General features: G+C 41.6%; 1 pseudogene across 1 annotated transcript; it reads right to left on the bottom strand.

Annotated features, from left to right (window-relative positions):
* Positions 1-1,275: 1,275 nt before the first annotated feature.
* On the bottom strand, positions 1,276-12,100 carry LOC149358022 (spermatogenesis-defective protein 39 homolog; annotated as a pseudogene). Its single transcript, XR_016289376.1, has 17 exons — positions 11,999-12,100; positions 11,543-11,658; positions 11,407-11,479; positions 11,216-11,327; positions 11,048-11,137; positions 10,898-10,966; positions 8,216-8,308; positions 7,617-7,756; positions 6,907-7,089; positions 6,739-6,829; positions 6,277-6,411; positions 5,615-5,656; positions 5,308-5,397; positions 3,336-3,422; positions 2,694-2,783; positions 2,048-2,152; positions 1,276-1,390 (listed from the first exon to the last, which is right to left on the bottom strand). The product of XR_016289376.1 is annotated as a spermatogenesis-defective protein 39 homolog (transcript).
* Positions 12,101-13,535: the final 1,435 nt, after the last annotated feature.

Here is a 13,535-nt window from a genome sequence, read left to right as displayed (position 1 = left end):
AAAATACGGTAACCTTTGATGGCATTACAACTCTCCATGTTGAAATGGTATAGTTTTACAAGAACACAACTCAGTCCGATACATCCTATTTTTTGCTGGAAGCACTGCCAGCAGCAAGGAGCGGAAAAGTGATTCTAAAGGTCTGTTAATGCAGCTGTGTGTGCATATTCAGCGCTTTTTGTGGGGTTGGATCGTTTCCAGTTGCATTACTCTGTAACCTGAAAATTATCTCTGTGCGCTGAAGTATGGTTGTTGCATTTTAACCAACAAGACCGTGGTTTTGTGTTTGTGCAAAAAGGCAATACCAGACTTCTCATGTATATATTACTGATGCATATGTTACCACTGCTCTGATTCAGCAGATTATTTTTATGCTTGTGACAACAGACACACTAGACTCCATTACACGTTAGCCAGTGCTGTTTTGTTGATCTGCTGTAGAGTTTAGCCCTTGTTAAATATTGTAACTTAATGTAATATATTTACATTTCCACTGCACTGTCGTGCAGTAATATTTAACACTTATGGCAGGGTAGTATGTGGGGTTTAAAGGGGTAGAGCCCCCTAATTTTTTACTGTTTTTGCTTTGGAATAATAAACATCGATCACTGCGCTTAATTCGTGTCTCAGTAAATAGTAATCGAATTTCTTCTCTGATTTAGTTTTCAGTTTCAGTAGCCAAACAGTGGTAGTGATGTCACAAGTACATAAGTGCGAGGTCATGTAGAACAAACAAAAACCACAATATATCTGATGCTTTGTCATTTCAATTCGCTCCCACTCTTATGCTAGCCCGCTGCAGAAGCCGGAATGACAACAGGTGGGCGAACTGCCATTATAAATGTATGCTCCATGTGATCTCATATTTATGACATCACAACTGGCATTTAATTGCTGAAACTGAAACTACAAATAAAAAGAACAATGATGAATCATTCACAGAGTGCCAGCAAAGTTCATGTTGAGATCCACCCTTACGAATGTCTCGGGCATCATTCCAAAGCAAAAACTGAAAAATAAGGTATGCCTACTTTTGTAGTATCAAGTACTAAACCTAGTGGGGAACTTTCAGTCAGTACGCATAGAGAAGTGTCCAACGTTTTCAGATTTCTTTGCTAAGGTTGTTTGATTGAGTCACGACACAGCTTTAACTGTGCTTTTATTATATGTAGTGTTAGTCTGCTGAGGGTGCAGTAGGTCTTTAATAAATTATCTGAGCCTTCAAAACTTGTCCTGGTCATAAACTTAAGTAACACATGAAGTGACAAGGGAAACTTTGTAAAATAGGATAAATTTATTTTTCTTTCAGCATGTCATGTGAAATACTTACTCTCTTTTTATTTACACATTAAAAAGCAAAACAATTGTTTCAGTTCATCCACTTGACGGCCTGAAAGAAAAAGAAAGAGATTGAGCACATCACTGAGAGTACCTTCTAAAAATACAAGCATGACTGCCGAACTGCAATGCACTACAACATGAATGGTATTGTTTCATCCTTTACTGCCATTTTCTTTGTAAGCTTTATACTTGTTCAAGGTCACACATTAAAGCAAAGCAATTGCACACGCACTACATTCTGTTGTGTATCACATCAGAATTTTGTATAATGACAGTGGCATCGCATTACCAACAGGAACCCAAACAGGAAAGCTGGGGGGTTTCAACCATCACAAGAAAATGATCACGCTAATATGAGGGCAACTTATGCTTGTGAAACAAACACATTTAAGTGAGAAAAGAATGCCAACCAAGTTGAGATAACACGTTTCGGAACCTACACAGTTCATTCAATAGGTGTGACTATGGGTCAATTGCAGCTTGGCTTTTTAAGCCCACACATAATCAACCGCCGGGTCACTAAACGTTAACTGTGAGTGTAGAAAGAGGGAGGGAAGTGTTCCGAGGGAGCCGTTAACATCCCTCCACGTTTGCCGAATGCGCCGTAATTGGCATTCTTTTCTCAGTTAAATTTACTTTCCCAAGAAGAGAGTCCTCTGTCAAATGTTTTCCTTTTGAAAAGATCACATGCCAGAGGTAAGCTTACCGTGCCATTAAGGAGCCTTTCAATCTCAAAGTATGGAATGGAATGTGGTGGTAACTCACTCTTGTACCTAAGTAACCGCTGCCAGTCTCTAAGGTAAACTAATATCTGCAAAGAAAAGTGCACACAACAGGTGTCATCGATGTCAAACTCCTGATGAAGTGCAGAGAGTCTATAACACTAATGCAGTTTTAATTATAGACTGTGTGATGCCGTTTTGCACATAACACGCACAACTCTAAAGCACGTGCATGCTAACTCGCTAAAAAAACAGCTTTCATAAAGCTCTCAATACCACAGCCGTGGATTGACTTAATCATTTAAGCTGTTGGGCCCCTATGCCAAGAATTTCCAAACAGCACTGTGAATTTACTGGTTTAGCGAGTTGAAGCGATCATGTTACACGCAAGTCGCCCTATCTTTGGATGCGTTATTCCAACATACATAGCAAAGCAACGGATAAAAATCGCACTTTTTAACAGCATAGCGCTGCTTTTCGCTTACTTTGCTCCTCTAGCCTTCGGTGGTTTCCTGGTTCTGCAAGTCAAACATTGGTTCACCACTTGTGTTAGGCACACACACACACACAGTTGCCAACCTAAAGACAGCCTTTTGAAGCTGAAATCTAGAATTCGTGGCCAAAACTCACCTCAATGGCAACACTGTGGCACTTGTGCAATTTTGCCAGAGTTAATCGTTTCTCTGCGTCGTCAACCATTTGGAGGTACTTCTCGAATACCTGACAGGAAAGAGAAAGGTGAGAGCGAATGGAAGGAAAAGGGTTCTGAATTGCTTCTAAATTTCACTGCACTTTACAGGGAGCACATGGTTACAAGGTCTTGTAAGTGCTCCAAGCCGCCCGAGGAACCAGCCATACAAAGGAGCTTTGTTGAAGCTGTTGTGAAAGGCTTGGAGCGAACAGAGAGTTCAAAGAATGCTGGCAGTGAAAGCTAAAAGCGCTTCATGCTGGACGAACTTCTAGACATGAGTGAATTTCAGTCCTCTAAGACAAGCTGCGCCAAGATGTGGGGCCAGCATCACACATTTAGTATGCATTGTTGTGCGAACGTCGCAAGATTTGGGTCTCAAATGCAAGCTTTGTTTCAATGCCACAGTGCGATCTGCTGTTCACAACACGTATGCCTCAAAACGTTAAGTTCTTTCTCTTTTATCACTTTTCTTTTTTTTTTCTCAAGCTATTTTAGTCTCCCTGAACTTTTGAGCAAGGCTGTGACGGTTTCAATACTGCACATGACAAGTTTCTCAAACATTTGGAAGATGACAAGCCCACCTCAGGTGCTGCATGTGCCTTGGCCAGGATTTCAACAGCTCTGTCGAAACCAATGCAGCAACGCATTTTTGACTTGCCAAGCCAGGACTGCAAAGGAACAACAAATTATAAAAAAATATTTCAATAACATTCTCAGGTCACTTGCACTCCTTTAACCCTTCATAAGGTGCAAATTTTATGCATATTGTATGCATACAAATTGTAAAATTGTACTTGGAATGACTAGAAATTGAATGGAACCTTGTAAGTCATTTCTACCACTGGTTTTATAAGAAATATGGGCACACATTTGTACTGAAGACTTCATAAAAATACCTCAAATGCGATGCGTATTCGTACCTCAGTCTCATCGACTTGTAAGACAACACATAAAACTGTCTCCAGAGGTATAGTGAGTCAGTCGATGTATTTTTCTCGCCAGAATGGTCCGCATAGAACTGTACACCTTCTCTTGTTAAAAATGCACAGAACACCAAGTAGGCCAATTAGCAAAAGATAAAAACACACTGAATGATTTGTTTGAGAGTTAGGCAGCATTCAGCACACAAAAATATGGCACCCAGATGCACCAATGTCATTTTCCCAGCACTTTAAGCAAGAGGGACAACATTTGTCCCGTTGTCATATAAAGGTTTAAAGTATGCGGGCCATCGTTTAAACACTGCACTGTGAAAAACACCGCCTGGTGCATGCTAGGCTGGCGCATGCTAGACATCCTGGTGCATGCTAGGCTCGGTAAGAAACCACCACCGACAGTAACTTCATGCTCTCGACCTAGATGCAAGACATGCAAACATTTACAAAGGGACACTACGGTTAAAAGTACGGCAAGCGATTTCAGTTTCGATATAAAGACCAGTTTTGAGTGCACATCGTCCAATATTATCTATATGCTCCAGTGCTCCTTCTGCCAGAAACAATATATCGGAGAAACCGGGCAAACAATGAGTGCCAGATTAAACGGGCACCGGGCTGACACAACACGGAATGAACAGAAGGCAGTGTCAACCCATTTTAATCAACGCCATCACAAATTCGATGAACTCAAATTGTTCATTCTTCAGTCAGGCTTCAAATTGACTAGGGACAGAAAGTACAGAGAAGCATTCCTAATCCACAAATTTAAAACACTGCAACCAACAGGGATTAACATGTCCAGAGGAAACCTGGAATCTCTCAGGTACATTCCAGGGTTAGCATAATTTTAAATTAACAAATGTCTTGCACGTGGTCAGACCATTTCCTAGAACTTCGCATAAGTATATTATCGCTCTTTGCACCCTTCCCACGTCATATCTTCCACCACATTTCCGGCCTTCTCACCCTCTCCCTTTGTTCATGTTTTCCTTTTTCTTTTCTCCTAATCCCCTACTATCAGTTCTCGGAAACCATGACATTCCTGTTACCCTCTCCGCCCCCACCTTTTAGCTTTCTCTGAACTTGAGCCATTCCCCCCCCCCTTGCCTTGTGCTTCCTTGGAAATGCCACCCCATTTCTTTCTCCTTCCAGTGCCAGCCTATTTTGTTTGCCTTGTTCTCATTTCCCTGTGCCACACTGACTAATCCTCTTATCTGAGTTTTACAGGTCCACCCAGCACCTCCCCCTGTCCCAGCCCCTTCAAAGCCTTTGTTCATTACACACCCCCCGGATATAAGTTTTTCTACTATTGCAGCTAAACAAATCAAGATTCACCTCCCTCCCCTTCCTGACACGCATCCCCTCTCACACCACTTTCCTCCCCCACCCGGGGCCTTCCTCCTCGGAGCGAAGGCCCTATTTAATCCCCGCCAATGATGAACGCTTTGCCCAGACGAAGACAAGCCCCCTTGTCGAAACGTGGCTCAAGCAACCTGAGGTTTTCCCCTCCCTTGTTCATTTTGTGATTGCCAAGGACCATCTACCACACCCTCTCTCTACCATGGATGCTAAATATACTTTGTCACACGACAAGCACAGTTACTACTATTCTCACCTTTCCCTGAAAGAGGTTGTCAATTTCTTTCCAGTGTTTGATCTGTGCCAAAGCTGTCAGTGCAGTCCATACAAACTGTTTTTCAGTCAGCTGTAACAGAAAGGACAAAGGAGCTGCATTAGGATGAAAACTAACAAACATGAACTTTTCACGCACAAACGCTCTGTGCCATGCTGTAAGGCACTGTGTTGGACGTCGCATGAGGCAAATGCGCAAATGAAAGTAATCGTGTCAATGTGGCTGCAGATGGGACATGCCGATGTAGCAAGAAAAAACTGCGCCCCAAAAGGGGAAAGGATATACTCACATTAAACAAAGCCTTCATCTGGGTCGGGCTCGCAATGTGGCTCTGCAATGTCATGACAAACATCACATTTGAGAGAAGAGTCAGCTAACTAAAAACTGCTAACCAGGTCTAGTTTTCTCATGTTTACCTACATGTGAGTGTACCTGGCAGTTTCACAACTCTGAGATGGTCAACAAAAAAGGGAGTTACCACTGAGAATTACAAGCACTCTCAGCTCCAGCAACATGACACGAAAGGACCAAGGCTAATATTAAGCAGTCAACTACAAATTCCAGACAAACTACTGTGCATAACTGAAGCCTACATTGAATAGTTACGTTTGTATTGCTACTTGTCATCACTGACTGCACAGAGCTGTAAAGTCAAAAACATCTCATTTAGAGGTACATTCCCGTAACAAAATATGACGCTCTGCAATGCAAGTGGCTACGATTATATAGTAGACACATCAGTATTTACAGACAATGTTTTCATGGCAGTGTGCTATGGGATTTGTTTTGCTATGTTTCAGCACTAAGTGCGCATCGCTGAACAGGTTTCGAAGAGTTAGCTTAGCTACTCTAAGATATAATGCAGGCTTTCAGTTTTAAACAGGCTTTTAATGCATAAGGTTCAAACATGCAGAAAACACCTAAACTGCCCCTGAAAAATGGGTAACTTACATTTGAGACATTGTAATGGTAGAGACAGCAGTAGTAAAGAGTTGTCACCAGGGATGTCCCAACAACGGGTGCTTTGCGAGGAAATTCTTGCATCAGTATGTTAAGACCTTCTTTTTCAGCTTTTGAGTCTTCCTCCTACAACAAAGGGCATAAGTAAAAGTTCAGCTATACCATGCATGTACGAACATAAGGATTTTACAGGCAGTCTCGGCTGTTCTCAAGGAATGGTAGACGCACACATGTAGAACCCTAAAAACACCTCCTATGCATTTTTTTATTAAAGAAATGTTTCTCATGTAATAAGGAATAAAACATATACCTTTTCATGTCTATGATTAGTTTCTCCACGTAATACTCCAGGGCATAGTATTGCTGAACGTTGGTAAAAAAAAGGCATCTTGATTTTACTTGGGAATACTGCTCAAAGTACACAACAGTAGTTAGTGCACAGGTCTTGCTTACCTCTATGATGAGCTGCATTTCAAGAAGCTTCAGTTCTTCCCTCACAACTTCTGCCTGCATTTCCAGTGAAGGGTCGGACTGGAAGTGGGATCTGCAGAGAATCAGCCCCTCAGCCAACAATCTGCCAATAGGTGAACTAAATAGTATCGAACAGTGGCCTGTACCTACTTGTAGCAAGACTGTAGGTTTCGAAGTTTCGTTGCAGCCTCTGGTGTTTCAACCGCAAGCCTGTACTTGATCATCGAAGAACAGAGGTTGGCTTTAAGCGCCTCCATTTCAACAAAACGTTGAGAAGGGCTTTGTGGAATGAGTAAACTACATACCGCAGCATCTTCAGTTCTGTCAAGCATACTGGTGGAGAAAAAGAAAGGAAAGACAACGCAGGCAATGAAGCACTCTTTATAAGATGGGCTCCAGGAGAAAACTTGACAGTGTGTAAATGTAGCGAAAGATGCTCAAAATTACACATCGACATTCGACACAGGCCTTACAATTGCCACTGTTACATGATTTGGGACATTCTTTCACAAGCTCAAAGCAGAGAAATAAAAGAAAAGAATATAAAAATATGATGCATTTATGACTAAAATAAAAAAATATCATAAACATGGCCCTGTCAACTGCTGCCTAGAGATGCATGGGCAACTTTGGTAGCCTCATTCCAGACCTTAAGTGTTTATCTTAAATATGCCTTCGAATTGAAAAATACAAGTTCAAAGTCCGAAAAAAAAGTATAAACACATCATGTGAGCTGGTTCCGGCTTCTACAATAGTTCTGAGTTCAGCACGGTGAAAATTCAAGCCAATCTGCAATCGCTCAATGAGCTTACTCGAAACGCTTCAACCACTGTGTATAAGACGCCAGCAAACATTCTCACCCAAGAATGTCCATCAGCTGACTGTTGTCATGCACTGCACGCAGATGACTGAGATAGTGAGACACGGGCTTTGGCCTCTGCATCAGCTCTTGGTTGAAAAGGGATGGCTTCAGCGTTTGTTTCAGAAAAAGCAGAACCAGCTGCACAACAATTAATGGACTGTCAGTTTTTAATGGACTTGCAGTTTCAAATAAGGTGCATATACACTGCTGTTAGGAAAAAAATTCTCGATTGACTATTTATTTGAGAGATTCAGGCCAGCTCTTAAGAAAAACATTTTTGACATTTCCTGCCTAATTTTACAAACGTAAAAAATAAAAAAGCTGAGCTGCTTTTCTGCACAAGTAACCTGCAATCACAAAACTGATGAAATCATGAAATAAGTGATGTCGGCTGGTAATGCTACACTACAGGTAACTAACATTGATTTATCTTCTGACCAGAAGAAGTTGCAACCACTAAAGTCCACTGCACTGCAACTCAAGAATGAAGCTGCAAATTCCTCTCAAAATGGCCCTCTTACCAACGGCACCAGCCTTGAGTTGTACCGAACTATAGCTACCACACAGAACCACCATGTTTAACTCAGAATGACTCACAGCCATTATGGCATTTCCATCTTGGATGCACACAGCCTCATTCAAAAGTGCAACTTTGTCCTCTTTAAAACGATGCTGCCCAAGGAAATACGGCTGTGTGGAAGAAAAGTAAAAAAGAAGAGAACCATTAACAATGTTGCTAGAAATTGCTATGGTACTACTGTATGCCGTGACAGTTATTTAGGCTCATTCATTGACATTACGGTGTGATTTCATAGTATGTATATATCAGTCAATGACATCTGGCTTGAATTCAAGCATATATAGTATCCATAGCAAAATACAAAGAGACAACATCTTGAATTATCAACCAATACATAATACACTGCCGTAACGAATTATGAAAACTAAAAAAAACACCGTCTTGTACACTTATCTGAGCAACATTCTGACATAAACACATTCATTTATATTGTGCTGTGTCAGTGCAAGTTACAAAACCTCAGGCGGTTGAAATTTCCGCAGCTCTTCACTTCAGCGTCTATGATAGCCTGAGTTGTTTGGGGATTTTAAACCCCCATAAACTAAACTTAACATTTATTTACGTGAATTTATTTATAAACACATTTATTTACAATCATGTAAAATTTACATTTCGCATAAACACAGGAAGGGTCTTACATGACTATTGCACACTACTTGAGCATATATTATGCAGGTAGCTTGGACATAATTTTATATCTGTCACTGGTGGATATCCATCATATATTGTTCGCTGCTCTCAAGCCCTTTAATGTAACTCTAATCTGTGCACCTGTTAGGACCACACGGAGTACTCAATGTAGTCACACAATGTTTCAAATGTTGAGCTCAACGCCACTTGTTTTAAGAAATTTTTTCACAGAGGAAGCTTTGTGAATACTGTGAGGGCACGATCTGTAAGAACTCACACAAGGTAAGACGTTGCTGAAACTGTTACCTTGGCAGCCGCTTCACATGTAATGTGAGGCATCTGTGAAATACATTCATGGTACATCACCGGCAATCCTCAAGCCGTCTGCCCAATGTGTCCACTTCTTGTATTTGACAGTTTGACACTGTTAAACGAGCAAAGGCGCTAGATTTCGGTTGTGTGTTTTCTTCTTTGTAATTATGCGTAATACATTCATGGGTCAGCATGTGGTATCCACCTAAAAGAGGTAAATAATTTACAAATGAGTTTCTTCTCTCATGCTATTTCAGATTCGGCTTCAATAGCCAAACGATGGCTCTGACATCGAATTTCAGTATAGATCATGTAAGGTATGTAAAAAATACGGTACTTTGCTGTTTTAATTCATTACAATGCTAAATCCAGCCTGCGTCAAATCCAGAATGACAACAAATGAAGATGCAGTTTCTACACCAGAGTTTTTTCATGCCTCCTATGGCATATACTGAACTTACACGTCAAAGCCATTGCTTGGATGTTGAAAACCAAAACAGCATGAGAGAAAAAATTCAATTATAAATTATTTACCTCTTATACGTGAATACCATACTATCCATGTGAATAAGGTATCCATGTTAACTAATGTCTTGCACATTATTACAGAAATGAAAACAACACACTTAAAATTTGGTGTCTGTGCTCCTTGGGGGGGTATTGTTTGATATATTTATGTAATTTTTTTGTATATTAAAAATGAATTTATGACTACTCTCACAAAATTTCACTCTTATATCTGTACAAAAAATTTTATATCTGTTTTTTTCTGAATCTTGTTAAAAAGCTGCAGAGTTAAGAAAATGTGACAGAAAGCTGGTTCAACATTCATTGCATTCCTGTAGACATGCTACAGATTAAGACATCCTTTCAATATTTTTTTGCAAACCATAAATTTAGGCCTTAAATTTCTGTGATTCAGTGTCTGTAGACATATCAAGTGAGAAGAAAATTTCATTGAAGACATTTAAAGTTCAAAAACTTGAAGAATGTTGACCTGCACTATGGTCTTCAGAGTACAATAAAACAAACGGGGTCAAAAATAAATAAAAACAGCCATGATGAGATCTGCTCCACAAGGTGAATATCTAGGTAGAAAACCATAACGGTGGAAAACCCCCACTGTTCGAGCGTTTCCCCACACAGCTGCTGAGGTTCAGCGAACAATTTTTTATAGGGTATGTCCCATTCAATTTGAGGAATGAAACTTTGGGACAGCATAAAAAAAGACGCATTCACGCTGATACCGCAGTTTTAAAAAAAATCAAATATTTCGCTATTTATTGGAATTTCAAAGCCGCGTCCCCTCTTAAAAAGACACTGAGGACTAACTGAAGTTGGTCTGTACAATAGACTATCGCACTCTAACTACAAAAATGTTATTTTCACTGAAAACGAAGACTTTATAACCTTCAAAAGGCCAAAAATTAAATAAAGATGCTGCCAAGCCCAACCGATTTCATAAGCAAAGTGCGGTGGGTCAAAAATAATTTGCACGTGGATCCCAAAGTCTAGGCTATACTGCCATTCACTTCAAAACAACAATGAGTCCTTTTTCTGGTCTTGATGTTATTAGTTAATTTGAAATGAATTGTAGGAAAATCTTTAAAGCTAATTGCCTCAGCAATAAATGCATCTTGCTGCCGAGCAACCATCAACCACCGAGTCACAGAGTCGATTTTTTCTATGAACAAAAATGGGATGGAGTCGTCCCCAGTTTCATCTCAATCAACACCAGAACCCAAAGAACTCATTACCTGGCCTATTACAATGTTCTTTACAGTTTCCTCAGGAGTGTTCACGCTTTTCAGACCCTTCGTGGGAACCTGCACAGAAAATTGTAATGTTGAGGCATAACGAATGCAAAAAATGACTTGCACTATCCAAACAGTCGCATAAATACTTACATCATGTCCAATCTTCAGTCTTTCAGCATGCTTTTGTATGTCCCAAGTCTGCATTCCTCAGATTCGAGCCAGATGCAAGTGGAGCAATACCTAATAATTAAAGGCATAGACTTTAAATAAAGTTTTTTTGCTGCGTACTAAGCACACTTGAAGGATGCGTTCTCATACCACAAACTTCTGCTGTGACTCGGTTCAGTTCATCGAAACCGAATTTCCTCTGTTCGTTGCTTGAAGACTGTGGCTTCTTGTTGAACTGTACGTTCCTTCTGCCATCGTCGTCCTGCATAGTTACAAGGCAAGATTAGCAAGTCTAGGGGGCAAGGCTTGAGCATATTATGCTCCAGACAACCTATACTTACCACGTCATCTTCGAAAATCAAGGCGACATGTTCGGATTTGTTCCAGTAGTCATCATCGGCGCTTGATTCTTTCCTGCATTGATGGGAACAGTGTTTAGTGGGAGACCATTGAAAATCGTTGCAAAATCAAACTTACTTATTTTTCGGCTGCACTATCTGTTCTAGGCAGTCGTGAATAGTGGATGACTTGAAAGGATCAGGGCCAAAGTCTGCGTCTTGCTTGACTTGTGCTGACAGCCGAGCCGCTTCTCGCTGCAGTTTCGTTTACGCGATTACCGTTAATCACACTGCGAGCAAAACAGCTATTAGCCATGCACTAATGCTAAAAAAAAAAACAGGGCTAAAACGGTTCATGTCACAGAAACCATTTTCCTATCGTGTTTTTGAAAAAACATTACGCTAACTTGAATTTGGTGAGAAAGGCAATGATCAGTTTCAGATCGTCAGCAGTTGCACTTTTCCGCCGTGCGAACATATCGTTCGCAATGCGATATCACTGCTGGCGCGTCGTTAAATTGAAGTTCGAAAGGTAAGAGCAATAAGATCATGTCGTTAAAACTTTTCGATTGTCTAAACACTCAAGTGACATCACCAGAGACGACGTATCCTGAAGCCAGAAGACGGGCGTGTTCCCAGCCCGGTCGCTGTTCGTCTTCGACGGCGAAGTGGACAGCCCGACAGAAGCTGATCCCGGTCAACTTGAGAGGTTGAACATTTTCTTATGAGCACGACACAACACGCTGTCCTCGATTTTTGCACGTTTATTGACGTAAGTGCAATACGTCCTACAGCAAGTTCCGGTACGCTTTGTTTAGCGTGTAGCATTTGCAGCGAGCCGATCAGGCCAATCAGTCTCTGCTTGGCTTGGCATCGACTCTGTCGCGGTCACAACATTGTTTCACTTTCGTTTCTCGGCAGCTGTACTTAGCGGCACGGAACTTGAACTCTGTATTTCTAATCGAATGTTATTGAACCCTTTAATGCCCTATAATAGAAGGCATTGGCCAAAATTATGAAGGAATTAGACAAAAATTCAGACCTCAACAAGCAACGGCCCATCTCGTTTAATTTTCATTGTGAACAAGGCACCCATAATGTTGCCGAAACGTCAATGTGTTCATGTTTTTTTATGTTTTCTTTTCCTCTGTGACCTCGCTCGGCGAGTGCTGTTTCCTTCAATATGCTGAATTTCCCTCGCCGGACTGGTTTCCGTCGAATCCTCAACTAAGATAGCCGCATTCAAGCGTGAATGTAAAAATTTTGTCGAAGGCGCAAAGAGTTAATAATTTTTTAGATCAGCTTCGCTTGCAGCTGATCTCGGCCATCACTCGGCCAACGCCGCAGCTTTAACTGTGTTGGAGTATTTCCTTTTTCAGCAGGTTTTTTTCTTTATTGCATGGAAAAATTGTTGAAAAAGGAAAAACTCGATCAAACTCCTGCCTGAAGTAGTCGGGCTGCATAATACGAGCCCGCCACTACCCCACATTTCACCGCGTATCTTGATGCATGTGTGTGCCTCCCGGAATGTTCGAGATGTCTTTCAACGCCGCAGCCTTTCTCCCCGCATGTCGAACTGCCAGCTCCTCGCACTGTGCTCAGACAGCAAGCACTACAGTTTGCGCAGCTGCACACAAAGGACGCCACAAATCCGTGACGTACGCTCTAGCGTGCGCTGCGCAGAGAGGATGCCATGACTCGGTGCGCTCACGAAATCGGAGCCCACACGCTAACGCAGTCCCCTCCGCATCAATCTACCGTGAATGTTTGTGCGGAAGCGTGCTAAGAAGTCTCGCTGAAACGAAAACCGGGCAACCGGCGTTGTTACTCAGTGACGTCACAAGAGCGGGAGAAATCCGATTGGCTGGAGGGACGTAAGCTGACCAGACCGGCGAATGCCCTCTGCTAAAGCTGTGACGTCACCAGACCAGACCTGGGACGGGGCTGAACGAATGTCTGCATTTCAGTACAGTTCGCCATAGGCATAGAGCCGGAGGCAAACCCGTCGCATGTTTCCGAGTGCATCGAGGATGGAAGGTACAACAGTGCTCTACAGCTTCTCATTACCACACATAACAGAGTGTCCCTCAGGTTTTTTCTCTTCAGGAGGATGACTCAGAGACTACAAACAT

This window comes from Amblyomma mixtum, chromosome 3 (assembly GCF_055824585.1).
Source record: "Amblyomma mixtum isolate Tamu chromosome 3, ASM5582458v1, whole genome shotgun sequence".
Classification (NCBI taxonomy): domain Eukaryota; kingdom Metazoa; phylum Arthropoda; class Arachnida; order Ixodida; family Ixodidae; genus Amblyomma; species Amblyomma mixtum.
The sequence above is the reverse complement of the archived record's forward strand: the minus strand, read 5'-3'. Positions and strand labels throughout refer to the sequence as shown.